General features: G+C 36.7%; 1 protein-coding gene across 1 annotated transcript in view; it reads right to left on the reverse strand.

The window, feature by feature from the left end:
• The window catches only part of STK33 (serine/threonine kinase 33), a 119,793-nt gene extending 105,796 nt beyond the window's left edge, over nt 1-13,997 (reverse strand). The window contains exon 1 of the mRNA XM_039863525.1: nt 12,950-13,997. The gene's annotated coding sequence lies outside the window, so the exon portion shown is untranslated. The remainder of the gene's footprint in view (nt 1-12,949) is intronic.
• Between the last annotated feature and the right edge of the window lie 7,692 nt (nt 13,998-21,689).

Genomic DNA, 21,689 nt, shown 5'->3' on the forward strand with positions numbered 1-21,689 from the left:
GTCCTTGTTAAAAAGAGTAAAACAGACGTTAAGGCTTATAGACTAAAATATTAGACAACATGTATTGTAATCTCAGACTGTGACCTAACTGTAAATGTACTTTAACCTTCATCGTTTTCAAACTAAGACTCAGGAAATAAACTTATACCATTAAAAGGAAGTAAGTCAAATGCACTAAGTAAATACAGGAAACAAGGATCTCAGGTTTTCTTGTTATGTATTTTATAATGAAACAATGTTAATAATATGTTCCTTTGTGGGGGGAATATATTTTTTAAACTGGAAATTAAAGATGCTGATTTAATTTTAAAGTGAAAATGTTTCCCAAATTTCAGAATATAAAAACTATACTCCACATCCTTTTTATTTTTTTATTTTTTTTATTAAGTTTATTGGGGTAACATTGGTTAATACAATTACATAATTTTCAGGTGCACATTATAGTTTGACATCTGTATATTCTATTGTGTGATTACCACCCAGTCGTTTCCTTCAGCTACCATATATTTGATCCCCTTCACCCACTTCACCATCCCCCATCCCCCTCTATTTGACTCCCTTTATCCCGTCTACCTCTCCCCTCCTCCCCCACCCCTACCCTCTGGTAACCACTAGTCCATTGTCCATGTCCCTGAGTCTCTGTTCTGTTCATTTGTTGCTTTTAGGTTTATAACGCACATATAAGTGATATGTGATTTTCAACTTTTTCAGTCTGGCTTATTTTGCTTAGTATGATTACCTCGAGGTCTGTCTATGCTGTCGCAAATGGCAGCATTTCATCTCTTCTGATGGCTGAGTAATATTCCATTGTATATATGTGCCACAGCTTCTTTAGTCAATCATCTAACATAGGACACTTCGGTTGCTTCCATGTCCTGGCCACCATGAATAATGCTGCTATGAACATCGGTGTGCAAATATCTTTTTGGATATGGGTTTTCAAGTCTTCGGGGTAAATACCCAGTAGAGGGATTGCTGGACCATATGGTAGATCAATTCTTAGTTTTTTGAGGAACCTCCATACTGTTTTCCATTGTGGCTGTACCAATTTGCAGTCCCACCAGCAGTGTATGAGGGTTCCTTTTTCTCTACATCCTCTCCAACAATTGTTATTACTTGTCCTGTTGATTATAGGTATTCTAACAGGTGTGAGATGGTATCTCATTGTGGTTTTGATTTGCATTTCCCTAATAGCTAGCGATGTTGAGCATCTATTCATATGTTTGTTGGCCATTTGTATGTCCTCTAGGGAGAAGTGTCTGTTCAGATCCTCTGCCCATTTTCTGATTGGATTGTTTATTTTTTTATTGTTATTGAGTATATGAGTTCTTTGTATATTTGGATATTAGGCCTTTATTGGAGGTGTTGCTTGCAAATATATTTTCCTATGAAGTGGTTGTCTCTTGACCTTGTTGACGGTTTCTTTTGCTAAACAGTAGCTTTTTAGTTTGATGTAGTCCCATTCATTTATTTTTGCTTTTACTTTCCTTGCTTTTGAGGTCAAATTCATAAAATCCTCTTTAAGATCAAGGTCCTTGAGTTTAGTTACTATGTTTTCTTCTGTGCATTTTATTGTTTCAGGTCCTTAATCCATTTTGAGTTAATTTTGGTATGTGATGATAGACAACAGTCTAATTTTATTCTTTTGCAGGTGGCCTTCCAATTTTCCCAGCACCATTTACTGAAGAGGCTTTCCTTCCTCCATTGTACGTTTTTCACTTTTTTGTCGAAAATTATTTGCCCATATAAATATGGGTTTACTTCTGGACTCTCGATTCTGTTCCACTGGTCTGTATGTCTGTTTGGCTGCCCATACCATGCTGTTTTGATTACTGTTGGTTTGTAGTATAATTTGAAGGCAGGCAGAGTGATGCCTCCAGCCTCATTTTTTTTCTCAGGATGTCTTTGGCAATTCGGGGTTTTTTATGCTTCCATACAAATTGATGATTTCTTTGTTCTATTTCTTTAAAAAATGTTGATGAGATTTTGATGGAGATTGCATTAAATCTGTATAATGTTTTAGGTAATATGGTCATTTTAACTATGTTGATTCTTCCAATCCAAGAACATGGAACATCTTTCCATTTCTTTGTATCTTCTTTGATTTCTTTTAATAGGGTCTTGTTTTCATTATATAGGTCCTTCACATGTTTTGTTAAATTTATTCTTAGGTATTTTATTCTTTTTGTTGCAGTTGCAAAAGAAATTATTTTTTCCACTTCTTTTTCTGATGCTTCATTATTAGAGTATAGGAATGCTTTGGATTTTTGAATGTTGATTTTGTATCAAGACTTTACTGTATTTGCTTATTGTTTCTAGTAGTGTTCTTGTGGAGTCTTTAAGATTTTCATGTCATCTGCAAATAGTGACAGTTTGACTTCTTTGTTTCCTATTTGGATGCCTTTTATATCTTTCTCTTGCCTGACTGAACTTGCTAGGACCTCCAATGTTATATTGAATAACAGTGGCAATAGTGGATAGCCTTGCCTTGTTCCTTGTCTACATCCTTTTTAAGGTATGAAAAAAATATTAGGGAAAAAGCAGAAATTAAATAAGCCTACAATCTCCTTTTTGTAAAAAAAAATTCTCATACTATTTTGACAAATTTATGAGAAATAACCAAATTGGAGTCTACCATGCAATATAACTTTAAATAATCAGCTGTTTTTATACAAATCACTATCATCCATTCCCACTCCTTGATCAACAATAAATGACCAAGAACAAGGAACAGACTGGTGTAGCATTACCTGAAAGTACTTAATCAGAGAGACAGCGAAGTATGATCCCTAGGGTGGAATAAGCCTCAGATCCCACTCCTGCTGTAGTACTGAACAGTCTGCCTTCCTGGGCAGGCTCTTTAACCTTTGCATCTCAGTCTTCTGAGCTATAAAAGGATAATCATCATACCTGCCAACTAGTACACCAGGACACTGAAGCTTAACGTAAGATGCTACATCTAAGCTACCACAACCCAATAGATTCCAGCAGTTCTTGCTCCAGCAAAGCTTCCAAAAGTACCAAACTGAACCCCAAACTGTTGCTTTCCATTTTATCTTCAAATACTTGGATGACCATTATCAGAAATTGGATGTTATCATGAGAACATTTAAAAACTAATGCCTGATTCGGAAACATGGTAACTGTGTAACAGCAGTGGGTTTAATGGTTCTTTTATAAATGGATTAATTTGTGATATCAGACTAAATGTAAATATAGTATTCTATAAAAATGTCACAGCCCATAAAAGAACAAAAGAGTAATAAGCTCTATGTATGATTCCATCCTAAAAATATGTTATTTCTTATTGTATTTCTTCCTTCTTCAGCAAAGAGAATGTGCAGAACATACAGAGTGGCAAGTGAAGGTGCAGTCAGATGAAGCGAGACAAACAAGCCCCAGCTGAAAAAAGCAGCAGTTGCAACCTCAGAGCCCATATCAGTAAACTGAAAAACTGTGAGAAATAGGAGGAGTCCTTGAAGACTGACAGTCAAATGTTCTACAAATAAGAATATATGATCGTTTCACATTTATGAGCCAAGCAACACAAGTCATAAACTGCTAGAAAGCCTATGTATCAATTAGCCAATCCTGTTCTAATTAGACTTTGAGGAAGGGCAGTTGGCAATGGCAGGAACTTAGATGTGTCAAAACGGAAGTTGTGCGACAGGAAGATTCATTTAGAAGAAAATGAGAAGAACAGGGGCCCCAAAATGTATCTAGTACAGAGTTAACAGAGTACTATAATAGCTAATATGATACAATTATCAAAATATGAGAGCATCGCTCTTTTATATACAATAATTGTTCCCAAATATAATACAAATAAACTAAGAAGCTATATTTCTAGATAAGAGATTTAAATTTTTTCATTAATTAAAATGACTTTACTCTGCATTCCAGAGTTCATTAACTACAGATTCTAAAGCTAATAACTAAGAAACAGAAAACAACCAGAAAGAAAAAACAAAAAAGGTATTCCAAGAATGCATAATTAATAAATTAGAATATTAGGAGAACAAATCAAACTCAGTTTTGACTCAAATTTCAGTAGCCCACATGACTTTTCACAAACTTCACTTATTTGCTATTTATGCAATGTGCTATAAGCAGAATAACCTTAGGTATGTTTCTTGATTCTGCCATGTCGCTCTCCTTAAGCTTGTTTATCTGGGCATATAAATATATTATTTTTCTGCCCTCTTCATGTTACTTTTAAAATATCTAGAACCACTCCTGAAAATAGTAATTGCCTACTCAATAACAGAAAAATACAAAGTACTATGTGATACTAATGCTTATGCTCATATTCGCCTTACATTCGACCAATGCAGAAGTTATGAAGACATAAGCAAGCATAGGTACCACTTTCACTCCACTCCATCTTACAGCTCTGCAGTTCTTTATTTACACACTCACTTTGGTTTTCTTCATTTTAGATATAGATCTTAAAAATTCCCTTTTGCCCATTTTCTGGATATACTGAATGGCAACAGAGGCAGTACAACCATTTTTATATGGCAACTCTCTTGAGCAAGAATTGTACCACAATCCTACCAAGGGTCAAACGCATCAGTGCCTCTCCAGGGAAGTTCTTCCATGCAGTAATGAGTCATTTTTCCTTAGGAATGAAGGTTTCACTCTGTTGAGTAAATATCTGCTTGTATGCAGACATTTCTCACTCCAAGTCAGTCAACTATGCCATAACCTTCTTTTTTCTGTTTTTTTTTTTGAAATCTACAAGCCCTTACATATATATGATTACAGTGCTTAATGTTGAGCCCTGCCGATAGAAAAGCTCCCAGGTATTTGTTGATTTATCATGTATCTGTATTTGAAATAAAAAATCTTCCATACTAGTAATGAAATATAACTCTTTCTATAGTGAATTTTGCCATACTCAGAACAATCCCCTAGGTTCCTGTTTAGCATACACAGTAGATTCACATGCACAAAATAACTTAAATTCAAAGTTATTTATTACAGCATTGTTTGTAATGGCAAAATATTAGAAAATATTCAAATGCCCTTCAATAAGGGACTAACGATACATACAGCGGAATGCAGCAATTTAAAAAATGAAGATGCTTTTTTTTTTAACTGAAACAATCTCCTATATATTGTTAGGCAAAAATAATGAAGGTGTAGACCTACATTATAGTACCATTTGTGTAAAACAGAGGTGAAATTTTACTTATAAGTATATTATACATTTTTTATATTTAATTTATACATGCGCACACATATATACAGAACATTTCTGAAAGGATACTTACTGTAAATGAATGTCAAGTGGACAGGGACAAACAGAAGACTTTTTCACTGCATACCCTTCTATTTTTAAATTACGTACCAAGTACAACTATTTATATATTCAAAAATAATTAAACTTTAAATTAAAAGAATATATGGTATATTAGTTACATGCAGAGGCTCTGTAGATAAGACAACCTGGGTTTAAGTCCCAACTCTGCCATTTATTGATGTATGACCTTGGGCAAGTTCTCCAAGCCCTAGCTTCCTCATTTTTAAAATGGGAGAAATTATGGCTACTGTGAAAATTAAATCAAATCAAGTATATAAATCATTTAGCGCAGTGCCTGAAAGTTATCATTTAATGTTCTCTTTTAAATGGTACTTTTGGACTTAGAAATCATATTTGTATCATCACCAATCTTCTTTTCTCTTGCTTCTTATTCTCAGTGATCAAATTTTGCTAGTTTCTATTTCAAAAAGATATGACATCCAAACATTTCTGTCCATTGTATAACCACTGGAGATTGGCCCAGACCTCAAAGAATTAGCTAAAGATCTGAATTTCCTAAGCAAGGCAATTAGGAGTCATTGGACATTTGCCACTATATAGAGACATAACTACATAATCTCTACTAAACATCAAATGCCATCAATGTATATTTGTATCCCTACTTTACCATTTATAAAGTATTTTCAAACACTTCAGTTCAATTCCTGGAATAAAAATCTCAGCAATAGAAGTTCCATTAAAGGGAATTCTAATTCTTCAAGGCAAGCAGAGCAGATGTTTTCAATTACTCTTCTGTAAATGAATATTTTTAATTGAAGGGCAACCTACTAAATATGAATTTAAATGATTTTAAAATAACAAAATAAATAAAATGAAAGCCAAAGAAAAGGAGAGACTTGCCAAAGTCCATATGTTTTATAAGAAAAAAAACTGCCTATAATTCAGATCTTCTCATTTCACTGCTCATTCCACCCACATTCTTACCAGGAAGTGTCCATTCTTACTAGGAAGTCATCAAGAATACTGTTCTCCCCTCACCTAGAAGGCTTTTGCCTATACAGAACAAGACCTGGTTCACAGAAGCTGTCCTGGATCTGGTAGCCACAGGTTTCTACCTGAATTTCGGCCACTGTGGTAGCAAACAACTTAGACCTATACAACTGCCTACTGAGCTTATCTACAACAGCGATCCATAAGCCCCTCAAATTCAACATGGTCACAACAATTATAATTATCTCACCTTGCTCCCCCACCCTCAGTGCTTGCCTGGATTTGCTCTTCTTCCTCTGCCTCCTGGACTCCCTATTTCAGTGAATGGTCGCATGGTTATCCAAGTAGCCAAACCATAAATCTAAGAGTCATTCTATTCTCCTTCCTCTCCCTAAATCCACAAATGCTGCTTCTACCTCTAAACAGCTTTAGCATTAATCTGCTTCTCTTCAGAATGGATACAGAATAGAAGACAGACAGTTGGAGAGGAGGGCTCATGTCTCGTACCCCAACTCCCTGGATTGGGGAGCAGTGTTATGAGAACTGACCCTGGCACCAAATTGGCATGGTTCGAACCCCCGCTTAGGCACTTACTAGCTGTCTGACCTTGGGTGTATTACTTAACCTATGTCTCAATTTTCTGTCTGTCCAGTTGAGATAATACTAGTAGCTACTTAATAATATTGTTGTAAAGTATAAATGAATTAATATAAAGTGCTTAGAATTATGCTTGGTACACTTTATGGTATTCACTACTATTTTCAACAGAAACATGATTTTTTAATGTTATATTTGTTCTACAACAGCGAAAAATCCAGAAGTTTTTCATCAGACAGGAAATCAAAACAATGTCCAGTTTATCTGTGCCTTCGTCCCACTTAAAGTTTTAGCCATGTTACGCTTTCGGCCATTTCATTATGCTACAACTCCAGTATCTCTTACCTGGATTACTACACCGGCCTCCAATTAACTGATCTCTTTATCTCTAGCCCTCTCCAGTATGTCCTCCAAACTGGAGCCAAAAGTAAGTTTCTAAAACGCGTATCTAGTGATGCTATTCCCCTACTTAAAGCCCCTCAATCACTCCCTATCACCCTGAGTTAAGTCTAGATTCAACGTGGCTTACAGAGCCCAATATGATAGGTATGACAGAGTCTCTAGCCTCATCCTTATCCACTTCCCCACCTCAACCCTTGGCTCCTGTCATTATTCTCTCAGTTCCTAAAATTCTTTCAGTTACTATGTCTCTCAGGTTCAGACTTTTGCATGTTATTTCCTCTGCTTGAAACTCCATGCCCCATAGTTCTACCTTTTATCTAGATAATTTCTACCTATCCTTCAACCATAATTTAGATGCCACTTCATCCAAAAACACCTCTCTGCTGGCCCCCAAGTCTGGATTAGGTGCCTTTCCTGCAAGTCAAGTAGTAGCACGTACTTCCTCTATCAGAGCACTTTGTTCAACTGCCTATTCACTTGTCTCTGTTCCCTCATAAACTGTAGACTGTATGAAGGTTGAGACCACATCTTTCTTCTACCCCAGTGCTCACCAAAATGCCTGCCACAGGTGTCTTATTAAATATATGTTGAATAAATAATTTAATATCACAAATAGGGCTTCACAAGATTTATGAATATTTTACAAATGACAATAGGTTTAAGGATTTTTTAAAACTAAAGTAAACCAAGTAAATAAAATACTAATAAATACCGAAGTTGAGAGCCTTAGGAATACACTCAATATGACGCAGAGTCTAATTATTTTGACTGTCCAGTGATCAGGTCAGAATCCTCAGGAAATGGCAAAATAAGTTTCTATGAAGAATAGGTAGAAATAGTTTCTAGCAATACGGAGGCAAGAAATCATAAGCAATAATATATCTCCTGCGAAGCCTCTGGAAACCAAAAAAAAAAATCTACCACAGGAGATCTTTTAAAGATATAAAATACATGCTTCAAATCTCCTGGCCAACTATAAATTACACCACACTGAACTGAAAAATCAATATCTGAAATCCATGCAGACTAAACAACATTGACAAGTTCAAAAAATTAATAAATATTCAATCTTAACCTCTACCTCAATTTTCAATTGTCTTATTTTCCCCACACAAAGTAAGTTTGTCCATCCTCCACACTTTGCAGCAATTTATAAAGAGCTCTAGGATTCCGTTTATCGCAGACAGAGGTGGTGTCATTAAAATTGTTAGGGCTATCACAACTCACAGAACAGTTGGTATTCAGTTGTTTGTGAAAAGGAGAAAAAAGAGGAAAAAGAGCAATCTATTTACACAAATAAGCCAAAAGGCAACAGTTGAAGTCGTAGAAAATTCCCACAGATGTAAGAGAAAAAAGCCTGAAAGAAGTTAAGTTGCTGAAAGTTAACACTCAGATAATTCGGTAAACTTTTTTTAAGTTAATATGAATTAATAATAGAAATAATGACTACTCAGTCTCATCCCATTGGCACTCGACAAATTAGCCTATAAAGTAAGGAGCTTCATGTAGAGTTCTTTATACATCCTAAGCAGCATAGAGACAATAAAGTGTATGTGGGGGGAGGGGACATACAGAAATGGAAAGTGGAAGAAAAGGCTGTTTCATGCTCCAGCTAGATAGCTAAGAAACCATGATGATTCAACTATTTCAAAAATACTTGTCCATGGCCAATATTACTAATAATATTTTGAGAAAGATGCATGAGGATGTTTTATGATCAAAGGGCAGAAAGAGGAAAACTATTAAATATTCTCAACAGAAATTCATTGTCATATTTTAGCTTAGTAACATGACTCTAAAATGTTCAGACATAAAGAAATAAATTCATTTTTCTGTATTTGTATCAGATACACAAATACTTGGAAAATCACTATTTCCACATTAAATATCACTATTTACATTACACAGTATTCAGGCTAGAATTAGAAGAAAAGACTAACCGATGGAAGATTTGTGTTTATCAGAGTCAGAATCTGTTCATTCTCCAGGACTGCCAAGGATTTACCTTCTCTCCAGTGAACTTAAGGGCATTTCATATTCTCCAGCACCAATGGCCTGGGCTGTCCACGAGTTCATAGACGAGAGACGTCATCTGACAATAATCACATATGTTTTGGGCTCTTTAAATGAAAAGTATTAAAGAATTCTAAAAGTCCTATAAAACGTGTATCTTTCTCGCCAGGGAAATTCTCCCAGCACGATTCCCCGCCCCGCACACAATATCGAATCAAAGACTAAATAGCACCCACACTGAGCTATGCTCATCTCAGAAAACAGACTTCTCTAATGCCTCACCACTTCAGAAGAAAGTCTGTTCTGAAAGAAAACCATCTATCCCTGGAGGATGAGTCCATTCCAAAGAGAAGATGTGCAACTTCTATTTTATTAATTTATTGGCATGATCACTTGCATCAATTTAAAGGCATTTCATTCATGATGAGCAAACTGTTTGAAAGCTAAATGCACTAAATCTTCTTTCATGGGACCTATAAGTATTTTTTGAACTCTTAATGGTTTGCACTTACTGTTTTATTTTAAAATCAGATTTAATCATTTCATAAAACCAGTAGTTCTTAAGGAAGATGGATTTCATTTTACCTCCATATCTATTATCCCAGGTCAGAATTGCAATGAATTGTGATGCCATTTGAAACCACTAATACTGCACTTGACAATCCAATTAGTAGCGAGTCTGAAAACACAATTTTCCAAAATGACTACAGTGTTCCCACTTCCTAGTCTTAACTATATAAGACACTAATTGAATGTTCCTACTATTTTATTTATAGATATTTCTCAAATAATCTCACAATAAAACCACCAGTTTTTAATTCTTATTCCCACAAAGGCTCTTTGTTGGCTCTGTTTTGAAGACTTAACAGAGCTGTATTTTTTAAATCAATTTGATAAATGTCAAAATAAAAAACATATTCTTATGAGACTCAGAAGTCTCTAAAGCATGATATTTTATAACAGTATGAACAGAAGACAAAATCATGAAAATATAATAACTCAATTATACAAAGCAGATGTATGTGTGTAAGTGGATATGTGCATGTGGTATACACCCACTTTGTGAATTACCTACACAAAAATTTAATGTAAGGAAGTTTGTATCTATCACATCACAGCCTTCTGTGCTAAGGTACATTCAGGAATATAAAATCAATCATATAAATCATTAAAGCAAAACCTAGAATGGAGAAGTAACCATATTATAGTAGCAGGAGCGGGGAGGCAACCACAGAATCCAGGAATCAGAAAGAACACCAAAGAACATCTGGTACAGTATGGAATTTTTTTCATAGACGATCTGATGTTTGCTGACATGGACATTGTGAAAAGTTTTCCAATGACAGGGAGCTCATTCTTTGTTTTCCCCAAAAAGCTCATTCCATTGGATACAAATGATGGCATGTTTCTCCTCATACTGAACCAAAATTATTTCCTTATAAATCTTCTGACAGGTCATGCCTAGTCTGTCCTTTTTACATGCCTAGTTCCTTTTTAATAGGTCTCAGTCCTCTACATATTAAAAAAATAAGCATGTGTCCCCTTGGTCATGTGCCTTACAGGAGGGGTCCTCAGGCACCAGGTCACAGACCAGTACCAGTCCATGGCCTGTTAGAAACTGTGCCGCACAGCAGGAGGTGAATGGCGGGCAAGCCAGCGAAGCTTCATCTGTATTTGTAGCCACTCCTCAGCTCTCGCATTATTGCCTCAGCTCCACCTCAGATCATCAGGCATTAGATTCTCATAGGAGCACTGGTCCCTGGTGCCGAAATGGTTGGGGGCCACCGTCCTAGATGTTAGCCATCTTTTGTATATCTCCAATGCCCTCCGCTGTTCTTCATATCATTTGAAGAAAGAGCTTTCACTATCCCAGGCTCTTCACTCTCCTCTGGGTGAAATTCAATTTGTCAATATCTCTATTGAAAAACTGCGTCTAGAACCAAAAGTTATAATCTACAAATTATACCAACATTTATTCACTAGGAAACAGCTATATAATTCAATGTTATTCAAAAACAGTAATGAGAAAAATGAGGCGGAGGGGTAGTGAAAATTAGATAATGTCATCAAGCTATTTGTTCTGAAAAAGTTAACCTCCCTATATACTAGTCTACAACCTAAATTATTTGAGATATTGGTAATGTAAATGTAATATGACCAAAACTTTCTAAATCAGCAGTAAGCGTAGGTATATACAATCATGGCCTTTTATTTAAAAAAAAAAAAAATCCTTTTAATCTCATCTAAAGAATCAAATGAAATTAAAAATAATAATAATAAAATAGATAAAGAATCAAATGAATTCAAATTTTAGATGTAATTAAGACTGTTTAGGTTCCCTGGAGATTTTACCAATCAGACATGTTAAGCATTCTAGGAGTGAAACATTTGATACAATTAAGAAAATCCTATTGAAAAAAATTAGTCTGTAAAACAGAGATAATATGGGTCTAAGGAAAGACTTATTAATAATTCATTCAATTCTGAGTATAATAAATACAGCTATTACAAGTTCAATTCACTAGAGGCTGAGCTCAAAAAGCTAAAATGCTAACATTCGATTTGCCTCAAAAGTCTAGATCTCATCAGTAGAGTCACTGCCTGCTACATTTATTAAATCATAGAATTATTTTACAGTTAAAGGAATTTAGATTTAAAAAAAAAAAAAAAGGCTAGTAAGAAGTAGGACTAGAATTTCAGACCAAAATCTGGCACCTTATCTACTATACTTGAACAACCCTTCAAATATTTGGAAAGAGATGTCATATCCTCCCTTCTCCCTTTCTACCACTAACCAATTTTCTTTTCAAGGCCAGTTCTTCAATGATCCATAATGTGGAGAGGATCTCAGAACAAAGTCCTGCATAAGCGACCTCCGGAAATTTAGACATGTTCTTTCATACCTGAAGGGCCAGCTTAGACTGTGTCTTGAGGAGATAAGTGACTAGATCCATGGAGTATGGATCCCACCAACAAGCTGCTGGACTATTCCTCAGGCCCTCAATTACTCTGAATAAGGCAAAGCAAGAGAGACCTGAGAGAGACAGCCCTGGAGCAGAGACAGTGAGTGAGTGACTATGGGAGATCGGAAGGGAGGCTATAACTAGGTTAAGAGGCCTTCCCCATGTACCTGGCCTTCTCCAATAGCTCTCTCTCCACTAGGTCTTAGCCAATGCAACGCGTTGCTCTCTCCTACTACTAAATCCTGGGACAAACAGGACACAGCCCCTTCCAGAAAATGTATACAGCCACACAAGGAGCTCTCCATGAGTTAAGAAGACAAGCAACTAATCTAGGATGATAAAGAGTGGCAAGACGCTATAAGGAATGAATCAGGAAGGTAAAAGCCCAAAATAGCAGATGCTTGGAGAAAATACTAAAAACAAAAGATAAAGAAAAGGATATTTTTAAGCTATGCTTAGAATAAGGCCAAGATAGATGTTAATTCTTAACTACAAACTGTGCTTCTGTCTTGATCAAAATTTCCTCAAATCTCAGCCCAGCATAACAGGCTCTTTGTAAACTGGCCACTGCTAATCTGTCCAGTCACTGAGTCTGATTATTCCCCTGAATATCAACTCTCTTAAAGATCTGTACTCTTTCGCACCTCCAGGCCTTTGGGCCTGCTGTTCATTCTACCTCAGCTTCCTTTCTGCTTTTGCTCATCCTTCCATGACTTACCCAAGCAGACTCAGGAGTGCTCTCCTCCAACTCCCATAGGACCAATCTATATATCTCTTATAGCACCTCCCATAGGATATGACAATTACGTGGTTTTGCTTCCCTCACAAGAGACCATGAGCTCTCAAAGATTGTATCTCTATATTCCAAGAACCTGGCATAGTGCCTGGCTCATAAGTTAGTAAGTAAATGAATCAAAAGAGAAAAGTGAGGGTGAGTGAAATGATAAGAATGTGTCAGGCTTTGTGTCCTGTATGTCTGTCATCTCTCCTCCACTGACTACGACAGACAGAGAAGAGTGTCTGAAATACAGTAAGTGATCATTAAAAACTAATTAAATAAATCAAGTAAATAAACACAAAAAGAGCTTTGACAAATCCAGCAAAGTGTTATGGCCATGAGTACGGAGGTCTCTTAGAACTCTAACATTCTAATGAGTTTTTTAAAAACTCTATTAGTACAAATTTATACAAAGTTCCCAGAAAATTTGGAAAAGAGAGGAGGGAAACTAGCATTTACTGAGGGGCTACAAATTTGTCAGGCACTTTACCTATGATATTCTATTTGTTTTTCATAATCATCCTGGGAAATTGGGACTATAAGCCCCATTTTATAGATAAAAAAAACAAAGATACAGATGCAGAGCCAAAATTTGAACGTAGGTGAGCCTAACCCCAATCCTAAGCTTTTTCTACATTGCACATTTGAACCTCAGAAAGGAACACAAGGCCCCTTCCTTATCATTCCATTCCAATGGGGAAAATGTTCTCATACTAGCCAAGGATCAATTAGGTCATGATTCCAAAGAAAGGAGCTTTCAATGGGAGATAAAAAGCTTTGTCATCACCCCCTTTTCTTTGTGAGAAGGTTCACTTGGCTCTTCCTGTTCCTCCCATACGGCTAGAAGGGAAATTTTAGGCCCTCTCCAGCTTGGGAGGAAGTAAGCTCTCCTATGTTCTTCCCTATCCCCAGAAGGTCAAGTGGAATCAGGTTATGATTCAAAGAAAAGATGGCAAGGAGGCAGCCACATGGGTCCACTTATCGACCGTAAGTTAGATTAGAAGGGGAAGCTTCAGGGCTTACATCCCCCACAAGTTAATTCACCAAGTTATAAGCCTGCATAGAAATTTGGAGCTAAAGTCCTAGATAGCAAAACATATGTTCCTTTGCCTGGAATGTCCTCTGGTGACATCTAATTGAGGTGACAAGGAATCAGCCAACTTTTGTTTGCCCAAAACATGACTCACAAGTTGACTTATACAAATAAAGTGAGGTGTACAACCAAATGGTACTGGGACAACTATATATTCACATGCAAAAGAATGAATTTGGACACCTACCTCCCACATACATAAAAATTAACTCAGAATGGATCAAAGACCTAAATGTAAGAGCTAAAACTATGAAACTCTTAGAAGAAAACATACAGGTAAATCTTCATGACCTTTAACTAGGCAATAGTTTTTTTTAGATATGATATCTAAAGCTAGACAACCAAAGAAAAAATAGATATATTGAACTTCATAAAATTAAAAACTTTTGTTCTTCAAAGGACACTGCCAAGAAAGCAAAAAGATAATCTGCAAAATGAGATATAAATCATATATCTGATAAAGAACTCTTATGACTCAATTATAAAAAGACAATCCAAATAAAAAGAAACAAAGGATTTAAATAGATTTTTTTTCCCAAGAAGATATATAAATGGCCAATAAACACATGAAAAGATATTCAACATCATTAGCCATCAGGGAAATGCAAATCAATACTATAATAAGATACCACTACGCATCTACTAGAATGGCTATAATCCAAAAGACAATAAACAAGTGTTGATGATGAGGTGGAGAAATGAGAATCTTCATACATTGCTGGTGAGAATGTAAAATGGGGCAGCCACTCTGGAAAACAGTTTGTCAGTCTTCAAAAAGTTAAACACAGACTTAAATATGACCAGCAATTCCACTCCTAGATATATACCCAAGAGAAATGAAAACATATCTTCACACAAAAACTTGTACACAAATATTCACAGCAGTGTTATTTGTAATCGCTCCCCCCCAAGTCTTTAAAAAGAAAAAACATGTATCAAAAACAGGAATAAAGAATAGTAATAACTACATTCCTGTCAACAAGTACCTCAAACATAATAGAATTAAGCATTCTAACCAAAAAATAGAGTGGCTGAATGGATAAGAAAACAAGACTCCTACATATACTGTCTACAAGAGACTCACTTCAGGTTAAAAGACACACACAGACCAAAAAGAAGGGGATAGAAAAAGATATTGCCTTGATGGGCCTACAGGTTATTGCATTGAATGAAATGGGTCGGATAGAGAAAGACAAATATCACGCGATTTCATGTGCATGTGGTATCTAAAGAACAAAATAAACAACAACGACAAAAGCACACATAAACTCATAGATACAGAGAATATATTGAGGGCTACTAGATGGTGAGGAGTTGAAGGGGACGGAGAAAAAAGGCAAAGGGATTAAGAGGTACAAATGGATAATTGCAGAATAGACATGGAGATGTAGAGTGTAGCATGGGGAAGATGGTTAATAATGTAATAAATACGTAAGAGGGAAGAGAGGAACTAGATTTAGTGGGGTGATCACTTTATGAGTTACATGGATCTGTGATCACTATGCTGTACAACTGAAACAGGTATATTATTGTATGTCAAACTATAATTGAAAAAAACTCATTGAATTGTACAATGTAAATATGAGCAACTGTCTATTATATTTCAAAAAAGCTGGAAAAATAATAATAATAATAGCTCCCCCCCCAAAAAAAAGTCCAAAAGGCCATTTACTAATGAACAGATAAACAAAATGTAGTATACCCATACAATGGAATTTTATTTGATCATAAAAAGGAAGTACTGATACATACTAAAACAGAAATGATTCTTAAAAACATCAAGCTAAGTGAAAGCCAAATGCAAACGGCCTCATATAGTATGATTCCATTTATATGAAATGTCCATAATAAGCAAACCCATAAAGAATGAAAGTAGATTAGTGTTAGCCATGGTCTGGAGGAGAGAACAGGGAGCAACTGCTAATGGAGATGGGGTTTCTTTTTTGGAATGTTCCGGAATTAATGGTAATTGTGAAACCTTGTGATATGCTAAAAATTTATACTTGAAAAAGGTGAATTTTATTTTATGTTAATTATATCTCAATTTAAAAAGTGAGGTGCAACTGTAAAAAGGAGCTAAGTGTACACATTATAACATATGTACCATCACAGAGATATGACAAAAAAGCAATTAACTTGCAAATCACTACTGGTGTTTATTTTTATAACAAATATGAAAATCATTGAATTTTATTGCCATAAACCGAACATCAACATAAAGAAGATAGAGAGAAAAAATTAATTTGATTTCCATGAAAAACGTCAAGGATAAATATTTGCTTTCTTCCCAATATCTCAGCTTGTTAGTAGCTGAGTTTCCTAGAGCAGATATAAGAGCTTCTATGTTAGATTTGCTAACTGCAAGCAGACTTGAAAGAATTCAAGCATAAGAACCTAGCCTCAGACGTGCTGCCTTTCTCTCCCAGAAAGCTCTGTCACTGCTGCTGAGCATTTCACCATGATAACAACAAAGTAACAGAGTAGAACTTTCAATTACCAGCATCTCAACCTTAGAGGCTGGATGAACATTTTCTATAAGGCTTTTCTTAAATTCCCTAAATGAATATGTGTGGGTACAAATGACCAGTTTTTCCAAATAAGCACAGCTCATGTTAAGTATATTAAATCACAAGCAAACTTTGTACACATACAATGTAAGAGTGAAAATATAACACAATATTCTAGAACTATGCCAATAAATATTTGTTGAATGAATATAATGGCTAATTTTTACTAAATAATTCAGATTAAAAAATAAAGCAAATGTTAACAATAATTCTAAATCAACTTATCTTCATCATCAGAAAGTTGTTTTTTCTTGTTTTATTCCTAATGTAAAACCATATCCTTACTGATAAAACTGAAAAGTCAATGATTATTAAGAAAGATAATTAGTCCATAAGTACAAAAGATATTCAGATTAACTAAAAAGTTATTGCCCCTCACCTTGTAAACCTTTCTGAAATAAAACTTCAGGTTGATAAAACTGCAGGAATCTGTGAAGTGATTAGTTTCTCCTGCACCTAAAATTTATTTCAGTTAATAAACTAAGAAAAGATAATATAGTCAGTTTAACAATAAGTTGTCCACTCTCCACATTCTGGAACATTAAGACAGATCCAAACAAAGTACGATTTGTCTGACTAATCCCTATTGGAGCTCAGTGGAGAGGAAAATTCTTTCTTTAGAACATCTTAGAGCATACTAATTTACCAATGCCAAGAAGGTCAGCAATTAATTTTACATTTTCCTTCCCTTAAGCCTCTTTTAAAAACAGGAAAATTATTGATTGGTATCTAACAACTAGGGGGACTTGAAATACTATAAAGCAGTGGTCCCTAACCCCCGGGCCACGGACTGGTACCGGTCCATGGCCTGTTAAGAACCAGGCCATATGGCAGGAGGTGAGTGGCGGGCAAGGCCAGCAAAGCTTCATCAGTATTTGCAGCCGCTCCCCAATGTTAACAACACCGCCTCAGCTCCACCTCTGAGATTCTCATTGGAGCACTGGTCCCTGGTGCCAAAAAGGTTGGGGACCGCTGCTATAGGATCATCAGATGAATAAAGGATGTAGAAAGTATCTTTGGAGATCACATTTGCTTTTTCAGGGCACTTCTAAAGGTCTCTAAGGATAAGATTCTAGACGTTCACAATATGTGAGTGTCAGATGTCTTCCTCAATCTCCCTTACAGTAGTGTAAGCTCTTTCCATCTTCAAGGAGACACAGAGATAACTCGAGTATCACTCTTTGTATCATCATCTTTTGTTTTTTTTATTGGAAATCACACTACTCAACTCTCTTTTACTTACTCTCATTAACTCTTCCTTGATTTACTGACATCACAAAATAACACTTTTAAAGAAAATATAGTTATGTGGTCGCTGCATGGAAGGGATTTTCTAAGCATAAAAGCAATTAATTAAAAAGATTAATAGGTAGACAACATAAAATAGTTTTAAATTCTATAAATCAAAGCCATCATAAATTTAAAAAGGCATTTGCGGGGAAAATGTTCCCGTATGACAAGCAAGAGTTAAGATCCTTACTATATCAAGAGTTTACATAAATCAGTGTCTGGCCAAGACAGTGCCCCCAGCATTCCCTTTCTCTTCCATACAAGAAATTGCAAAGTTCCTACAAAAAAAGAGATTACAGCTTTTTTCTCACTCGCCTCTTCTGCCTTGGTCCTTTTGCCTCCTACTTGGATGCCCTCTTTCTTCCAAGTCCTGTTAGACTGAAGATTCAGATACACAGTCAGCCCAATCTTCATTTCATATTTTCCCCAAGCCCCAGCCTCTGAAACACACTGCTTTCTACCTTGCTCTGTAGCCTGCAGGCAAGTAACAACTTGCCCCAGGCTCCCGGGATACCTTATTCAACTAACTCCAGCCAAAGCCCAGCATACTGGCTCCTACTTGGGCTGGGAGAGGCAGAAATCAATTAAACAATGATAAGAAAAAACCGAGACTCCAATATAAAAACCATCATAGAATTTATAAAGATAATTCATAGAAATCTCCAATAACTAACAAGATTTTTGATGCTTAAACACAATAATGAAAGATGTAAGTTAAGGAGGTACTATTTTTAATCTGTGATAGTAACAAAGACTTTTTAAAAAAATAATAATGCTAACACATGTATCATAAAACTGATGATGGCAAGATGGTAAGCAGATATAATCTTTCTGAAGGTGGCAATACGTTTCAAGATCATTCACAATGAGCCTGTCCTTTGACTCTGTAATTTCATTTTTAGGAACTAATATTTGGTAATCAAAAATCTAGTCAAAAGATTTAAGTATAAGACATTCATCTCTACATTTTTGTACTTGAAATATAAATATCCAACAATAACTGCAAATAAATTATGGTTCATCCACAATGTGGATTATGACGGAACCAATAAAACAATATAGCAAGAGCTGACCCTTCTACAGCACTAAGGACCATTCACTGTTCTATGCTTTTAACACGTATTAATTCATTTATCCTCACAACACGAATGGAACCTGTGAGCTAGGAAGATGCTAGTACCACCTCCATTTTACAGCTGAGGAATCTGAGGTACAGAGAAGTTAAGCGACTGGCTCAAGGTTACACTGTAACAGGCTCACATGCCCTTATCCCAAACTCTAGAATCTAAAAAGCTGTGAAAACCAAGTAGTCTCATAAACTTGTGGCAAGCTCATCTGTTCACAAAACCTGACCTGAACTGATGTGAAACTATGTATATGTGATGTGAAACTATGTATATATAGTCTTAATTTATCCCATGTAGAGTGAATTCATCTTACTAAAGAAAAATTAATGTTTTGGTTCCAGGGTGCTGCCCTAGACCTCACTAGAAGTGACACTGTATACACATGTTATCTTTCTATAATCTGAAAATTTCTGCATTTTAAAACACAATTATCCCCATGGGTTTCTGATAAGAAACTATAGTGAAGCTGAAATTCAAATCTAAGTGTCTGTCTGGCTCTGGAGTCTGTGCTCTTAACCACTATATATTTTCAGAGGCCATTTTAATGACATAGAAAAATACTTATAATTCAAACATTCAAGTATTTTTTAACTACATATTATGTGCCAGATACACAGAGAAATAACATTGCAATTGTGACAAGTGCTACTAAGGAAAAATATCAGGAAAGCCTAAACCCTAAGGAGGGTTTGTCCTAGGCAAAGAGATCAGAGGCAGTTTTCCCAAGAAAACATTTGATCTAAGATGTGAAGATGAGCAAGTTTAGACTAAAGTAAAAAGGGAAAAGCATACCTGGCAGAGAGAAAAGCATGTGCAAAGGCCCTGTAATAGGAAGGAAAATGGTGACAAAGGACTGAGAAAGAGCCAATGTAACTGGAAAACAAAGAACTAGGGAGCCTAGTGTAAGATAGGCTGGAGAAGAGAAAGATGCCACAGGGCCTTCCTTATAGGTGGAGTATTTGCCCTGTTTTATTTGTCCCGTTTGCCTGCGGGGTAGTCCCAGTGTAAATAACAGCACAGTCTTTTACTCTCAGAAGTATCTTGGTCTGGATGATAAAGTATATGGTCACCCAATTTACAGGCCACATTAAAGAGTTGTATCTTTAACCTAAGAGCAGTGAGAAGTCATGACTAATGGGGGTAGGGGGCTACTATAATCAAATTTTAATTTTTAAAAGATTATTCCTGCTGCAGTATAAAGAATGGATGGGAATACTGTAAGGATAGGGCTAATACCTTTATACCAGCTGAGAGACTACTACAGAGGATCCAGCAAGAGATAATGGTAGCTTGGCCTAGGCTGACAGAGGTAGGGTCAGAAATAAGTGGATGGATTTGAGATTGGTTTGAATATAAAACGAACAGACCTTGATGATGATTTAGATATAGAAGGAGAGAGAGTGGCAGGTGTCAAGGATGAGTGCAAGATTTCTGGCTCGCAAACTGGGATAGGAACACTAGAGATTTACATGAGCTAGAAATTCAAATGCGTGAGACACGTGCATATGGATTGTAATTAGAAGCCATGGACTCAGAAGAGTGTCTAAAGCAAGGACAGAAAGCTTAGGTTCAAAACTTGTTGATGTTTCTTTCCACTCTCAGAGCCCTCCTCCAATGCATGACCACACAATTTTCCGACTGAATATTGGAGTGGTTTGGTAGTCAGACAAAAAAGAAGGTCCTCCTTAGTTGGTGATGTGAGACCAAAAGTATCAAACCACTTATAGCATGCAAATATCCCTTACTCCTAACTCTCAAGTGTTCTCTACTTACTGTTCACAAAGTAGTTTCACCCGTGGGTTTGAGCCCACAATTTTGTGAGAAATTATAATCTGCATTTACAGATGAGAAAACTGAAGTAGACTGCTTAAATTGCCTGTCCACATAGCCAGCAAGGGCTGCTCTTATGCCATACTATCTTGTGGTATGTGCATCCACTGTGGGCAAGGGACCATAAGAAAGAGCTACCATTGAATGAGGTCGTACTATGTCCCAGGCTCTAGATGATTTTTAAAAAAAGGAAAAAGAAAAACAGGGCAATTTCAGAAGTTTTTAGGATGGTTACTTCTTCTAAATCGCACTTACCCTTTAAGGAGTTTGCTTTAAACTTTCAAAAAGGTTCAGGTCCCAAGATGGGGTAGTGGTAAGAGGTGGAGATGAACCAGGCAGTCAGGGCCCACGCCAAGCACCAGACCCGTGGGAAACGGGGTCCCAACTGCTCCGCCCAGGAAATGCTAGGAGAAGGCGGCAAGGTTAGGCCTTCTCCCTTTGTGGCTGAGGCCACCAGACGACCCGCAGCCGGGAGGCCTAGCGGCCGGTTTGCCCGAGTGTTGCTATAGCAACGGCCGCGTCCAGCTGCGGCCCGGGACCTGGGCGCTCTCCCACGAAGGCCGCCCTCCGCTGCGATGCCCGTGACCACTTACCCCGGCCTCCGACAGGTGCGCACACTTGGCGCGGGTGGCTGCCGAGCCCGGAATGCCGCACCTGGAGAAACTTTTAGGCCGGCGTAGCAGCCGCAGGAAGGTGGACGGGGGCCTGGCGAGGACAAAGCTCCTCGCCCGGAGCAAAGCTCCCTCTCCCCACAGCGCGTCTGGCCAGGAGGC

Source organism: Pteropus medius, unplaced genomic scaffold, assembly GCF_902729225.1.
Source record: "Pteropus medius unplaced genomic scaffold, Ma_sr-lr_union100, whole genome shotgun sequence".
In the NCBI taxonomy this organism is placed as follows: domain Eukaryota; kingdom Metazoa; phylum Chordata; class Mammalia; order Chiroptera; family Pteropodidae; genus Pteropus; species Pteropus medius.